At 39.8% G+C, this 12,864-nt stretch overlaps 2 non-coding genes across 2 annotated transcripts; one reads left to right on the top strand and one right to left on the bottom strand.

The window, feature by feature from the left end:
* The first annotated feature begins 10,135 nt into the window (after nucleotides 1-10,135).
* Nucleotides 10,136-10,208, top strand: TRNAK-UUU. Its single transcript has one exon. It is a non-coding gene; the product is annotated as a tRNA-Lys (tRNA).
* A 211-nt stretch (nucleotides 10,209-10,419) lies between these two features.
* On the bottom strand, nucleotides 10,420-10,492 carry TRNAK-UUU. The gene has a single exon. It is a non-coding gene; the product is annotated as a tRNA-Lys (tRNA).
* Nucleotides 10,493-12,864: the final 2,372 nt, after the last annotated feature.

Here is a 12,864-nt window from a genome sequence, read left to right as displayed (position 1 = left end):
GGAGAAAGATGAGGCTTTCAGCTCCCGTAAAGATGTACAGTCTTAGAAACCCTGTACAGGGTTGCTATGAGTCGGAACCGACTCCACGGCACATAACAACAACAATTCTTATTAACTCTTGCACTCTTCCCTGTGTCTTTCCATACCTTCATTCTTCTGTCAACTTCACTTGTTCTATATTGCCTTCCACATCACCCAAATTAATACATGTCTACCCTGTAGTCAGTCAATTACTCTTCCCTTCCCTTTCACCTCCAGTAACCATCAAAGAATGCTTCTTTTAGCATGAAAACCTTTACCTGATTTTTACAACATTGGTCTCATACAATATTTGTCCTTTTGTGATTGACTAATTTCACTCAGCATCATGTCCTCCAGGTTCATCCATGCTTCTCAGATTCATCATTATTATTCAGTCTTGTGTAGTATGCACACCAAAGTTTGTTTATTCATTCTTCCACTGAGCATTTAGGTTGTCTCCATCTTTTTGCTATCATGAATAGTGCTGCAATCGATGAACATTTTTGTTGTGTGTCATCCCGTTGGTTCCAACTCATAGTGACCCTGTATAGGGTTTCGAACTATACACCTTGCAGCCCAGTGCTTATTCTACAGTGTCACAGCAGGCTCACATTGAACATAGATGTATTTGTGTCTATTTGTGTATTGTATGGTATTTCTGTTTTCAACTTTCTGAAAAAGCACTGTTTTCTACAGTGGTCGCACTATTTTCACAGTTCCGCCAGCAGTATAGTAGGGTCCCAGTCTCTCCACACCCCTGCATTTGTTGCTGTTTTTTAAACGTTGTTATTAATACTGGAGTGAGAAATCTCATTGTTTTGCATCTCTGTAAGAGTGTGGTATAGAGTCCTAATGTAGCGCTGTGGGTTAATGAGCCAGACTGCAAAGCCATTGAACTGCAAAGTTGGCAGTTCAAGCTCACCAGCTGCTCCTCAGAAACTCTATACAGGGTTGCTATGGGTCAGAATCAACTCAACGGCACTTAACAACAACAATAAGAGTGTGGTGTGGCGTGGAGTCCTGGTTTAGTGTTGTGGGCTAATGTACTGGACTGCAAAGTCCTTCGAACCACAAAGTCAGTGGTTCAAGCTTGGAAACCATATACAGGGTTGCTACGGGTAAGAAACGACTTGACAGCACTTAACAACAACAAGAGCATGGTGTACTGATGTGGCACTATAGGATAAAGCACTGGACTGCAAAGTCAACTTGAACCACAAGGTCAGTGGTTCAAACATACCAGTTGCTCCTCAGAAATCCTATACAGGGTTGCCATGAGTTGGAACCAACCAGATGGCACGTAACAACAAGAATGTGCTGGCTCCATATGATAAGTACTGGACTGCGAACCTTTAGGTCTGTGGATCGAGCCTGCTAAGCTGCTCCGTGGGAGAAAATGTGGCTTTCTGGTCCTTTGAAAATTTAAAGCATGAAGATTTAAAGCATGGCACTTAACAACAACAGATGGCTAATTATTGTGAGCATTTCTTCATGTTTGTTGGCTGCATGAATGTCTTCTTAGGTTAAGTGTTCATGTCCTCTGCCCAATTTTAATTGGGTTACTTGTTTTTTTTCTGTTGAAGTGTTGATTCATCACTTGTCTGGTATGCATTGCAATTTTTTTTTTTAAACCAGTCTATGGGTTCTCTTTTTGCTCTTTTGGTGAAATCTTTTGATACACATATGTGTCTAATTTTTAGGAGGTCCTAAACCATCTATTTTGTCTTATGCCATGCATCAGAGCCCTAAGTTTGTCCCTATTTTTTTAACTGATGAACTTTATAGGTCTAGGATGAGCATATGACTCTTGTAGACTTTTTAAATGTTCTTGAGCTTCAGCCTGAACTTTCGTATGAGCAACTAATGGTCTGTTCTGCAGTTGACTCCTGGCCTTATTTTAGCTGATAATATCAAATTATTTACCATCTTTTCCCACAGATATTGTCAGTTTGATTGCTGTCTATTCCATCTGGCAGGTTCACATGTATATATAGTCTATGTATAGTCTTCTCTTATGTTGATGAAAAAGCCTATTTGCAATCAAGAAGTCATTTGTCTTGCAAAATTCTATCATGTGATCCCCAGCATAATTTCTTTCACTAAACTCTTATTTTTCAACAACTGATACTTCTTTGTTTCTAACTTTCCCATCTTAATCGCCAGTAATTATCAATGAATCTTGATTGCATGTAAAGTCAGTTCTGACTCATAGTGACCCTACATAGGGTTTCCAAGGAGTGCCTTGTGGGTATGAACCATCAACCATGGTGTTAGCAGGCCATTGCTTATCCTCCAGTGCCACTCCAGGATTCTTCAAATTCATCACTGGCTTTGGTGGTTGGTGTGCAGCTATGAATAATAGTTGTATTAACTGGTCTGTCTTATAGGTGGATAGACATTATCTTATCACAGACAGTACTGTACTTCAAGATAGATCTTGAAATGTTCTTTTCAATGATGAATGTGACATCATTCCTCTTTGTCATTATGGCATGTTGTTGCTGTTAAGTGCCATTGAGTTAGTTCCCACGCATAGCAACCCTATATAGAGTTTCCAAGGAGTGACTGTGGGTTTGAACTTTCGACCTTGCAAGTGTTCATTCTGCAGTGACACACCAGGACTTCAATATGTAAGTCATCTATGATTGCCCAATTTGAAATGACCAATATCTGTTCATTGCAGCTCACTAGTTTCTAGGTTGTTGATTGACAACTTCCAATTTTCCTAAGATTCATACTTTATACATTCCATGTTCTGATCATTAATGGATGTTTGCAGCTGTTTCTTCTCAATTTGAGTAATGTCCTATCAGCAAATGAAGGTCTTGAAAGCTTAGCTCCATCCAAGTCATCAAGGTTGACTATATTTTGAGAAAGCAGCTCTCTTAAGTTGCATTTTTAGGGCCTGCTGACTTGAGGGAGTCATTTTCCAGCACTATATCAGATAATATTACACTGTTATTGCTTTAAATTACTTAGAGTAAAAAAATAAAGGACTTTATAAAACCGCTTCTCTATATCATACATCTTCCCAGTACATTGTAACAGTCTGAAGTCCAAAGATGGTGTACAGGGATGAGGGATGAAGACTGGTTCTCTGAGTAGGCAGGTATACTTAGCATTGGTTTGCAGTTAAACATCTTCCCACTAGCTCCAAATTCTACCATTTGAGATGTGTTTTCAGGCTCTTCAGTGTATAGTCAACTTACAATTATACCTGTCTTAGATAACCAATCAGGAACCAGTGTGGTTCCAAATTAAGAAGAAAAGACCTCCCCATCTAAGCAGGTGCCCTGAGTCCCTATGAAGACATAGTTAATGCTCCAAGGTGTAACTACTTAAACCAACGCTTGCCACTCAGAAGAACTCTACCACGTGAAAGTCTAGGTAACAAATATGGTCACAGGGAGGGGCAAGAAGCTATGTGAATGGCAAAGCTCTCTTGTTGCATGGTTTTTACAAGCTCTGAGACAGAATTCATGGTGATTTCCAAAGCAAATGACTGTGACAAGTAAGAAGGGGAGATTTTTTAATTTGAAAATTGGAGGAAACCAAGCTCATGAAATGGGAGGGTAAAAATCCCAAATACAGTATCTGTGATTTTAGCCTGCCCTCTAGTGAGTTAATTAAGTTCAACATTCTACTTGAAATGCTTCAAGAAGCATTCTGGGAGAACTTTATGCCTAACAAGGCACAAGAGAGTACATATGATGGTGTTTTAATGTAACACCGATGAAACAGAGTCTACTCATGTTATCTCAGGTGGGAATTTGCCGTGGTAACAAGCCAAACTTTCAATACCATCACCACTCACTGATGTCTGTCTCATAGCTAAGCTACTCTGCAGGACAAAGTAGAACTGCCTCATAAGGCTTCCAAAGCTGTACCTCTTTATGAAAGCAACTGCATGTCTTTTGAAGCTGCTGGTGGGTTCAAACCACCAACGTTTCAGTTAGCAGCTGGTTGCTTTAAGTATGACACTAAGGCCCATTCAGCTTTCAACTGCTGCTGTTATGTGCCGTCAAGTCGATTTTGACTCACAGAGAACCCGTACAGGGTTTCTGAAATGCCGCTGGTGGATTTGAACCATGGACACTATAGTTGGCAGTCCAGTGCTTATTCTACAGCACAGCACTAGGGCTTCTCAACTTTCAATTTGTAGTTGTTGTTATGTGCCGTGGAGTCGATTCCGACTCAGAGACCCTGTACAGGGTTTCCGTAGCTCCCCATTATTTGTAGAATAAAATTATTAACTTTAACCTAAAATAAACCTGATTAGCTGTCTCTAATCTGACCCCTCTCCTCTCTACTTCCTTCTGCTTCAAGTATTTACTGTTCACCAAACACAATTTGGCTGTTTCCTCCCCACAGTGCCTACCTTACTGCTGTGGAAATAGTAGATACTCAAGAAGCAACATGTTGCTTGGTTGCTTGTTGTTAAGTGCCAACTAGTGACCCTGTATAGGTTTCTACGGAGCAGCTGGTGGATTTAAACAACAACCTTGTGGTATTCTTTAGCACCACACTTGGTTTATTACCCTAAAGGAAAGGGAATCTGATGTAAAAAAGCCTTTCAGCAAGGAAAAAAACCAAGTCAAACTCCTTAATCTGTTCATTAACGATGCCTGGACAGATGTTGTTGTTGTTGTTGTCAGGTGCCATCGAGTAGGAACCGACTCATAGCGACCCCATGCACAGCAGAACGAAACAATGCTCGATCCTGGGCCAACCTCACCACCGCTGCCACCCCCGAGTCCATCAATGATGCCACCTGGCCGATCCATCTCGTTGGAGGTCTTCCTCTTTTTCTCTGACCCTCCACCCTACCCAGCATGACATCCTTCTCCCCTTCTCCAACGATTGTTTCCTCCGGACTACATGTCCAAAGTAGGAGAGACAAAGCTTAGCCATCCTGGCCTCCAAGGAGCACTCTGGCTGCACTTCTTCCAAAACAGATCTATTGGTTCTTTTGGCAGTCCATGGCACCCTCAGTATTCTCCTCCAACACCACAACTCAAAGGCATCAATTCTTCTACGATCCTCTTTATTCACTGTCCAGCTTTCGCATCCATATGAGGCTATTGAAAACACAATGGCCTGGGTCAGGCGCACCCTAGTCCTCAAACTGACATCTCTGCTCTTCAATACTTTAAAAAGTTCCTGTGCAGCAGATTTGTCCAGTGCAATACGTCGTCTGATCTCTTGACTGCTACTTCTGCGAGTGTTGATAGTTGATCCAAGAAGAATGAAGTCCTTGACAACTTCAATCCTTTCTCCATTGATAAGAATGTTGTTTATTGGTCCAGTGGTGAGGATTTTTGTTTTCTTGACATTGAGATGCAATCCATATCGAAGGCTGTGCTCTTTAATCTTCATAAGTAAATGTTTCAAGTCCTCTTCACTTTCAGCGATCAAGGTTGTATCATCTGCATATCGCAGGTTGTTAATGAGTCTTCCTCCAATCCTGATGCCACGTTTTTCTTCATAGAGCCCAGCTTCTCGTATTATTTGCTCAGCATACAGGTTGAATAAGTATGGTGAAAGAATACAACCCTGTCTCACACCTTTCCCAATTTTAAAACTTTCAGTGTTCCCATGTTCTGTTCGAACAACTGCTTCTTGGTCTAGGTACAGATTTCTTAGAAGTACAATTAAGTGTTCTGGAACACTCATACTTCTCAATGTTGGAAAGAGTGACAAACTACTTCCGAATCGCTAGTCACTGAAAACTCTATGCATAGCCTGGACAGATAGATACCTCTATTTCCCTTACTTAAAAAAAAAAAAGTTAGGAGGAATAATTCATTTCTACATTTCATGCATAAAAACAGATTAACAAGTTTTTCCAAAGTGGATGCTCAAGATATACGTTTGAATGGATCAGTGAATGTTTCTGTCTGGCTCATTACAAGTTTTTTGTACACCTGTGACAGTTACTTGTTTCAACTCAACTCTGATCATGTGATATCCTTGCTTAAAATTCAAGAACCCTGGCCCTCATTTATTTCTGTCCATCCTTGCCTTTGGCCATTCCTTTAAGTTTTATTATTGCATGTATTACTTTGTTAAGATTGTTTATTCGTCTGCTTTCTTTTTAAGATGTCTTATTCATCTCTGACTTTTACACAGAACTGAAATCATGTTGTTATTCAGTGCTGTGGAGTCAGTTCTGACTCATAGTTACCCTATATATACACTGAGGAGTGACCGGTGGGTTTGAACTGCCAACCTACATCATAGTTGTTGTTGCTAAGGACCATCTAGTCTGTAGCAACCCTGTATAAAAGCAGCTGGTTGGTTTGGACCGCTGACCTTGTGATTGGCAGTCTTATCCTACAGCTTATCCTACAGGACCACACTAAATCACCCCTTCCTGTTACATTTGTAAAAACAGATTTTATTTTACTGTATTTATTCCTTCTCCAACACTCTTCCTTTTTTTTATATAGATCTGAATTCTGACCTATATAATTTTTCTTTTCTCTGGAGAACTCCTTTTAATATTTCTTACAGGGTGATCTGGAGATGAAGCCACTGTTTGAGATATGTTTATTTTCTCTCTTTTTTTAAAGGATAATTTCACTAGATATCAAACTCTAGGTTGGTGATTTAGTGTTGTGTTCTGTTTCTTTTTTGTTTTTGTTTTTCTTTTCTTTCAGTGCTTTAAAATTTTTACCCTGTTTTCTGCTTGCTTGCATGGTTTCTGAAATGAAATCTGATGTATTTCTTATTCTTGTTTCTCTATAGGCAAAGCGCTTTAGCTTTGTAATTTTTTCTCTTTGAATTTCTTTCAATTTTTTTTCTTTCTCTTTGATATCTGCTGTGTGATATGCTTAAGCAGAATTTGGTACAGTGCTGTAGGATAAGTACTGGACTGCTAACTGCAAGGTCAGCGGTTCAAACCCACCAGCTGCTCTTTGGAAACCCTATTATACAGGGTTGCTAAAAGTCGGAACAGACTCAATGGCACTTAACAACAGCAAGTAGATGTTTTGGCAATGACCTTGATTGGAGTTCTCTGAGCCTCTTGGAAAATCTTAGCCATTAACATACCAGGTGTCTTTTCTGCTCCAGTCTATTTTTATTCCCTTATGGCATTTTGATTGCATATGTATCAAATCTTTTTTAACTCTCCTACTCTTCTTGTTTTGTTTTATTTCTCTTTTCATTTTAGTTTGGGTAGCTTCTATTGACATTTCTTCACGTTCACTGATTCTCTCTTGGTTGTGTCTCATCTATCGATGACTCCTTCACAAACATTCATTTCTGTTAGAGTTTTTTTGATGTCTTGGTTCAAACTCACCAGCCACTCCTCAGAAACCCTATACAGGGTTGCTATGAGTCAGAACTGACTCAAGGCCACTTAACAACAACAACAAAGCATTGCTTTAAAATTCTTTCTTTGTGTTTCCTTCTCTCTGCTTCATTGTCCATATTTTGGACTATTTTTCAGTAGATCCCTTCACGTATTAATCATGGTTGTTGTTGTTAGCTGCCTTTTAGTTAGTTCTAACTCATGGTTACCGTTTGTAAACATTGTCCAGTCCTGCATTGTTCTCACAATCACCAGCATGGTGCCGTCCATTAGTGGAAATTCATTTGCACATCCTCATTGGCCCTCTACTTCACTCAACATGGTGTGTCTTCCTGGGATTGGTCCATCCTGATGATATGTCCAAAGTAAGTGAGTTGGGCAATGTTCTGTTGTAATCCATAAGGTTTCCCTTGACAAATTTTGGAAGTAGATTGCCAGACCTTACTTCCCTTGTTGCATTGGAGTCTGTTCCTTCTAACCCTATCTGCAGTAGAAAAAAGTTAACAACTTTAGATTTCAGAGGTATTTTAGAGATCATCTAATCAGTTTCCTCCAATTTATAGTTCTGGAAAACCAGGCCTGTTCAGGATTACAGAATGTGTTGGTCTTTGTTCTAAAAGAATCAGACAATTAATTATAGGAAAGAAAAATCCCTCCAAGTGAGGCTGAGATATTTGTTGTTCATTGTGTTCAGAAACCTCAAATTCCCAGAAACAAAGAATGAATTATTTGAAATTTCATTATCTGGTGTTCCACATCCTATATTTCAGGGTCAATGAAACTGACGTCAGGAAAAACTAGATTGATCTCTAGATTTTTACTCTTAATACAGCATGTTATTCTCATTGATACATATTGAAACTATCTTAGGTAATTCATCTTTTGAATCTGTCTTGGCTGAGTGTATAGGGTTTTCAAGGTGTGAATGGTAGATTTGAACTGCCAACCTTGCAGTAATCAGTGTTTATCCTACAGCACCAAACCAGGAATCTAGCAACTTGGCTTGTTGTTAACTGCAGTTGACATAAAGACTCTGTATAGGGTTTCGGAGGAGCAGCTGATATGTTTGAACTGCCTACCTTGTGGCTCGCAGTCCAGTGTTGATCCTACAGCGCCACAGCAGGAGTCCTAGAAGGAGGAAAAAGGCAAAAATTCAATCAGAATCTATAATTGAAGATCTAAATTCCCTTTCCAACAACTTTAATTGAAACCTACCTTTATAGTCACTTTTACTTTCCGATTAGCTGTTTCATTCATGAATCAAATGTTCATTTCCTTCTTTAGTGTTGTTGTTGTTATTGTTAAGTACCAATGAGTCAGTTCCGATCCATAGTGACCCTGTTAAGGAACGCTTATTTAACAAACCACTTTACTTGATGAGTGGGAATTTATTTTTCAAAAATGGGGAAGCTATTGTAATATGCTTCAGTAGAATAGCTAAAATTAAGAAATCTTTCTGTTGTCTTTGTTGTTAAGTGACGTAGAGTTGGTTCCGACCCATAGCAACCCCATATAGGGTTTCCACCAACCTTGAGGTTCAAAACGACTTTGCAGTCTAGCACATTAACCCCACAGTTGTTAAGTGCCGTCGAGTCGGTTCAGGACCCTGCTGTTTTTGTTAGGTGCCATCGAGTTGGTACCGACTCATAGTGACCTTATGCACAGCAGAACGAAACACTGCCCGATCCTGGGCCAACCTCACTACTGTTGCCACGCTTGAGTTCATCGATGCTGCCACTTGGCCAATCCATCTCGCTGGGGGTCTTCGTCTTTTTCTCTGACCTTCCACCTTACCAAACATGATATCCTTCCGTTTCAGCTCACTAATGCCTAAGATATCGATGTTCATGCATTCCATTTAGTTTTTGACAACTTCCAATTTTCCCAGATTCATACTTGGTACAACATTCCATGTTTCTTTTCAATGGATGTTTACAGCGGTTTCTCTTCATTTTGAATTGTGCCCCATCAGCAAATGAAGGTCCCGTGCAGGCTTTTCTCCCAGGCTTTACTCCATTCCAGTCATCACGGTCAACTCTACTTTGAGGAGGCAGCTCGTCCCCAGTGGCATTTTGAGTGCCTTCCAAAAGAGCAGCTGGTGAGCTTGAACTGCTGACCTTGAAGTTCAAACAGCTTTGCAGTCTGGCGTATTAACCTACAGCGCCACACCAGATAGGTCACAATAAATTGGATTCGACTGAATGACATTTAGCAGCATCAGGGAAGAGAGATGAAAAAAAACAAATTGTATGAATTTTGAATGCTTTTCTTAACTGCTCATTATTCTGTCATTTGTTGTGTGTGGTTCTGTAGGATAAGCACTCAACTGACAGTTTCAACCACTAGGTGGGCTCAGCAGCCGCTCCTTGGAAACCCACAGGGTTGCTGTGAGTCGAGTCGTGAACTGACTCAAGGACACTTAACAATTTACTTTTGGAACCCTAGAGTGGCGCTGTAGGATAAGCACTGGACCTCAAGCTCAGCGCTTCAAACTCACCAGCTGTTCTTGGAAAATCTATACAGGGTTGCTATGAGTCGGAATCGACTCAGCAGCACTTAACAATTTACTTTTTGAGACTTTAGTATATTGGCAATCTATTAAACATAAAATATGAGGGAGCTCGAAGAACATGTTTTAGTAAAAGCAAAAAAAAAAAAGAGAAAAACAAAGAATTATAATTTATTTTACTTTGTGGAAGAAAGCTTTAAATGTAATTAAAAGTTAAATTTAATCCAACAAAGAGAAACAATCTGTTAGAATTCTATCAAGTAAACAGAAGAGAAACTTCTCATAGGAGCGCCCGGATAGCTCAGTCGGTAGAGCATCAGACTTTTAATCTGAGGGTCCAGGGTTCAAGTCCCTGTTCGGGCGTTTGCGTTTTTTTTAACCCGTGGATTGCTTAACGGTCCTGTTACATAGAACTTTAATAATCACAGTGTTTTCATTTTTAATGGAATTCAGTTCATGCAAACTCAGTTAATTTCTCGGTTTTGCAATGTGATTTACCAGCAAGAAGGGAGGTTTTTTGTTTTTCAGTGCTAACAGGGAAAAAACAAAAATAAAGAGGATATGAAAAAGCAAGCGCCCGAACAGGGACTTGAACCCTGGACCCTCAGATTAAAAGTCTGATGCTCTACCGACTGAGCTATCCGGGCTTCTTGTGCTAACAGAGTCTACTGTGAAGTCTTACATAAGAATGAGAACATTTGTACACACTATTCTAGCCTGCTTTTTTCAAAGTACTTTAAACCAAAAAAAAAATCAAGATCAGTAAGCGGAAGAGAAACTGTAAAGGCAATTTTTGCACCTTTCACCATCATTACCAGCTAAGTAGGAATGGCTAAATATCTGTCTATTTAATAACCATTATTAGGTAAACTTCTTTGATTTATAATCGGTTCAGGATTAAGAAACTAGTGATGTAACCCTTCTGAAGTGTAATAGTGGCATCAGGTCTAAATAGGGTGGAAATCAACGCTAAAAGCTAACCACGACACTGGGGGGGAAAAGTCTTTGTAAGAGAAAATAAAAATATATTGTTCTGAAACAACTGGATTTAGTCATGTCATGTCGCACAAAGGACCTGCGGAGGGGCAATAAGATTCCTCCTGAAGGCTTCCAAGTAATTTTAAATGACCCAAACCATGACTTTGGGGACAAAAGACCTACTAAGCCAGAAAGATAGGAAAACGAGCAGAGAGAATTTTTACTGATTTTGGGATTGTAGGCTCTTCTCTCCCACCGTCATCAATAATTTGACTACTGCCCTGTTCAGTGGCACTGTAGGATAAGTAAGCACCTGACCACAAGGTCAGTCTTAACCATAAGTTCGGCGGTTCAAACTCGCCAGCCGTTCCTGGGAAACCGACTAGACAGCACTTAACAATATAGCTAAGTGTCCCGGTGTGGCGCTATAGGATAAACACTGGACTGCTTCAAGATTGCCAGTTCAAACCCAACATCCGCTATTTGGAAAGCCTATACAACATAGCTGAGTCACAACTGACTCAAGGCAGTTAGCAACACCACCACCACCACTCAGGCTAGCATAGAGAATCCCCTGCTGTAAGGCTTTTTGAGTGGGACACTAAAGGGTTTTTTGTTAGCTAATGTTGCCTTCCTTTAATTCCATCCTTAGTACCTGTGTTAGAAGTGATTACGCTGGTCTAAAAATTCTATTTTCAGAATTTGTCAAAAACCAAAACAAACACAAAACCACATCAGAGATAAACAAAAAATATAACCACAGAAGAGATGATTATGGCATTTTAATTGGAAAAAATTGAAATGACATAAATGACCAAAATTTACTGCTGTCCAATAGGTTATGGGATATTATGCCATCATAAATAATCAAGCTGTATTAGAATAATACAACAGAGGTAAATGTACAGAAATCACTTAGTGAGGAAACATCTCAAGTCAGTTTTGCTTTTTTAAAGAAAAGACTGATATATGTAATTGAAAAACTGAAAAGATATATATGCACTACAAAGCTGGACTTTTCTTTAGCGTAGTGGTTACAAATCGGGCTGCGAACCTCAAGTTCAGGAGTTCAAAACTACCAGCTGTTCCGCAGGAGGAAGAGGAGGCTTTCTGCTCCCATAAAGATTTACAGCCTCGGAAACCCTGTACAGGGTCGCTATGAGTCGGAACTGACTCCACCACACACAACCACCACCACCATAGTGGTGCATAGGATTGCTATGAGTCACAGCAGACTGAATGGCACCTAACACAACAACATTGTGATGGGAAGCAACCTACTTCTTCTCTGTCTCAGGACCACAGAGTAGTTGTGATGATAAGACAATATACTTGTGTGGAAATTGCTTAGAACAGTGTCTGACATATGTTGTTGTTAAGTGCCGTCGAGTCGGTTCCGACCCATAGCGACCCAGTACAGGGTTTCCGAGGGTGTAAATCTTTATGGGAGTAGAAAGCCTCATCTTTCTCCCACGGAGCGGCTGGTAGTTTCGAACCGCTGATCTTAAGGTGCACAGCCCGATTCGTAACCACTATGCTACCAGAGTTATAGAGTGGGTTCCAATTCATATTATAATAAGCATTAACTCATATAAAGAGTCCTGATGTGGAAAAGAGATGATGGAAAAGCTCCACATCATCACCCAAAATAATTGCTCATACGCAAGTTCAGGCTGAAGCTGAAGAAAATGAAAACAAGCCCAAGAAAGGCAAAGATTTGACCATGAACATATTCCACCTGAATTTGGATATCATCTCAAGGACAGATTTGATGCATTAGACATAATGACTGAAGACCAGAAGAATTGTGAAATGACATCAAGAACATTATACAGGTAGTAAAAGACCATTAAGAAGATAAGAAAGAAGGAAAGCACTAAAATGAATGTTGGAAGAGACACTGAAAATTTCTCTCCAATATAGACATACTAAAGCAAATAGGAAAAATTAGAAAGTAAAAGAGCTGAACAGAAGACAAAGTCAAGTATCATAATGATATGTGAAAAGATCTGGAGTTAGAAAACAAAAAGGACAGAACACA

The sequence above is a fragment of the Chrysochloris asiatica genome, unplaced genomic scaffold (genome assembly GCF_000296735.1).
Source record: "Chrysochloris asiatica unplaced genomic scaffold, ChrAsi1.0 scaffold00009, whole genome shotgun sequence".
Taxonomy (NCBI): domain Eukaryota; kingdom Metazoa; phylum Chordata; class Mammalia; order Afrosoricida; family Chrysochloridae; genus Chrysochloris; species Chrysochloris asiatica.
The sequence above is the reverse complement of the archived record's forward strand: the minus strand, read 5'-3'. Positions and strand labels throughout refer to the sequence as shown.